The sequence below is a fragment of the Vidua chalybeata genome, chromosome 3 (genome assembly GCF_026979565.1).
Source record: "Vidua chalybeata isolate OUT-0048 chromosome 3, bVidCha1 merged haplotype, whole genome shotgun sequence".
Classification (NCBI taxonomy): domain Eukaryota; kingdom Metazoa; phylum Chordata; class Aves; order Passeriformes; family Viduidae; genus Vidua; species Vidua chalybeata.
In genome coordinates, this window is record NC_071532.1 from 3,149,274 (window position 1) to 3,152,363 (window position 3,090).

Sequence of the window (3,090 nt, forward strand, 5' to 3'; positions counted from 1 at the left end):
AGAGACTAAAGAGGTGCTTTTGGCATATTAGAAAATAATAATTCAGTAATATTTGAGAGGCTGGATTACTCCCAAAGTGAATTATTATACCTTATGAAATGTTTCCCACATCCTGTATGACACATGTTAGAAAAAAATCAAACTTATGCTAATTTTTACAGTGATTTTCTCTGTCCAAAATACACATGACAAAACATGTATGTTGTAAGAATTCTGACATGGTTTATCCATAAACCTGCATGCTGCTCTTCGAGTCCAGACCAGACTGGGACGGTAATGGATGACAGTTGTTGAAGAAAAGGAGCTCTGTCATGTCCAGTAGGTATGTGAAGCATAAAGTGTCTCATCTTCAGTTCACATGGCTCATGGGGCAAGTAAAATTCCCTCACATACCCTCTTTGGAAGAAGAACACATCTCAGGATCCTGGAAAAATCCCGTGTCTCTTAAAGATGGTGTCAGTTGAATGATGGCAGAAATCACCTGCAAGGCCATTGATCCCTTTGATCCTTTGGTTTGGTCGTTACTTTGGGAAAGCATTTCATCAACAGGAATGGCAGTTTTCACCAAAGTCAGATCTTCAAATTGTCCATTGTATTCCTTCTTAGACGTCTTTAGCAATGTTGTTTTGAAACATTTTTTTCTGGCAAAAGAAAAAGCAAGGTGAAGATCTCAAAACCTTGGCTTCAGGGGACAGCGTTACATGGGAGCTTTATAAAAACTGTCAAGCCTCAGGAGGTGTAGTTTAGGTTATGGATTCTTTGGTGAATATACTGTTGGCAGTGTTACCTAAATTATTAGCTCCCCAGTGGGTTACCAGGAAAACTCCATAAATTGAGATTTTCTGATCTGTATTTCTTCTTCAGCATGTTTTTGTCTGTGCTGTTGTGCAGCCAAGGCAGAGCAGGCCACCCAGGGGTCAGGATGCTCAGTCAGGAGGGACCTCTCATGGTTCCTGCTAATCAGCAGATTTCTTAAATGTCTGTAGGTTTCTGCTTTCCTTTGTGAAATGGGGAATGCTGTTCCCTGTTTGTGGTGGAGGATAAAAGTGCTTTCCTGGTGAGATACTCGGACAACAGGTGACAATGGTCACCGTGCAAGAACCTAGAGTAGACATTCTTTGGAGCCCAGGGGTCAGTCACAGTGCACAAATCATGGTGTTGACTCAGCTGCAAGCAGGAAGGACAGGGGCAGAATCAAACCTGTAGCATTTAGGAGTTGAATACAACTGCTAAGCCACTGGTTTCTGTCATGGCAGCTCTGTGTTAATAACTTCTGATCTAGAATGGCTTCTTACTTGGATCATGTTTGCATTAGTGGCAATACTTTTCACATAGAAAATTAAATAATTGTAATGATGCTCTCTGTCTCCTTGGTAAAATGACCCTGATTTGGTCTGGTGTGGCCTGGACAATGAAATGTGTTTGTGTGGAGGCCTGGAGAGTTGCTGTATTACTGTAGAGAGCTAATACATGGCTAAAAGTCAGCCAGAAGCACTGCAAACTGTGCAGGCAGGGTTATGTAGCAGAACTTCATAGGTTTTTAAGAAAGATGGGGACAACCTTTTTGGCAGGGCCTCTTGCAGTAGGACAGAGAGCAATGGCTTTAAACTACAGGAGGGTAGATTTAGACAAAGTATAAGGAAGAAGTTTTTTACAATGGGTGTGATGAAGCACTGGAACAGGTAGCCCAGAGGTGGAAGATGCCCCATCCCTGGCAACATTCAGGGTCAGGCTGGAAGAGCTCTCAGCAGCCAGCCCTAGGTGAAGATGTCCCTGCTCATTGCAGGGGGTTGGACTAGATGGCCTTTAAAGGTTCTTTTCCAACCCAGACTGTTCCATGATTCTGTGGTGATTTTGCAGGTCCTGTCCAGCTGCTGTGTGGGAAGTTGCTGTTGTGCTGCCTGGTGACCCCATGGTGACACGTTACTGTCATGGCATTCAGCAGCCCCTGCAACAAGCTTCTCTGCTCATGGGGAATATTGTCCTCCTTCAGGGTTGATACCATGGGAGCACTGGAGTGCTCCATCCTCGAGAAACCATTTCAGTGTGGGCTAACCTGCTGCTCTACTAGGCCTCTCTTAAATCAGGGAGGAGGAGGTCTGTCTCAGTAAGAGCATGCTAATACACTGAATTTTAGAGCCTTTAAGTTTCAGAGTGACATTGTGGGATATTTAATTATCTTTCCTTTGTGTGTGTTTTAAATTAGATTTTCTCAGTGATATCACTGGAGGTACCACTGTTGAGCATAGTAGATTATTGTGCTTCGTTGAAAAGATTGTTGAACTGTCATTTCTAAATCCAGACAATGCATAGGTGAAGTCTTTCTTTGGGAGACAAACCTGTGGCCTAATACAGGTGTAAAGACAAAAATGCTCTTAACTTATTTTGTAAATTCCATTCCTTATTTTCCATTGGAAAAAAAAAAAAAAACCACCCTTAAATGCATTTTTCTGTCCACTGAGAGCAAATTTACCTTTTGTGTTCAGTGGAAAATAGTGCATTATGAGGGAAATGAAATAAAGAGTAAGGGTTTTTTCCTTACTTTCTAGCCAGCAAGTGTGAAATCCCATACTGGGTGGCTGAAAAGTTGAAAGGGAAAAATAAAAACCCTTTTGCCAGATGCATGACAATTTAGCTGCCAAATGTGCAGATCATCTGTAATATTTCTTAAAAAAAGGTAACCAAAGGTAGGTGATCAAGGGCACATGTTATTGGAATTGCTTTGGACGAGTTTGTTGCATCTATTTGAGAGTAAGCCTTTTTTTGTTTTGAGTCTAGGATGGCTGACTTAAACAAGGAGTGTAGCTATGGAGAGGTGTGGTCTGGAAGAGTCTTAAGGAGATGAAGATCTAAGATGTAGATTAGAGCTACACCAACAACAGGATCTTGACCAGAAGCCTGGAGAGTGACTCAGCTGGGTTCTGAATGAGTCTGAGAACCTCATGTAGAGAACAGTCTGCTTGCATGGCTGGACTTGTAGGGATGCAGGATTGTTTAAGTAATATTGCCTTGGAAAGGGACCAGAGAAACACCTGTTTCTTCTTTTAATGGATGCAACCTTCTGGCTGATTCAGTGCAAGAAGCAACAGC

At 42.3% G+C, this 3,090-nt stretch overlaps 1 protein-coding gene across 5 annotated transcripts in view; it reads left to right on the forward strand.

Annotated features, from left to right (window-relative positions):
• SOS1 (SOS Ras/Rac guanine nucleotide exchange factor 1) overlaps positions 1-2,984 on the forward strand; it is a 46,669-nt gene extending 43,685 nt beyond the window's left edge. The window contains exons 22-24 of one of the 5 annotated variants that reach the window (XR_008429703.1): positions 162-322; positions 1,861-2,097; positions 2,774-2,984. The gene's annotated coding sequence lies outside the window, so the exon portion shown is untranslated. Of the gene's footprint in view, positions 1-161; positions 323-1,860; positions 2,098-2,549; positions 2,618-2,773 lie in introns of those variants that run through there. The other 4 variants (XR_008429702.1, XR_008429705.1, XR_008429706.1 and 1 more) reach the window with 4 other exon arrangements.
• The last annotated feature ends 106 nt before the right edge of the window (positions 2,985-3,090 follow it).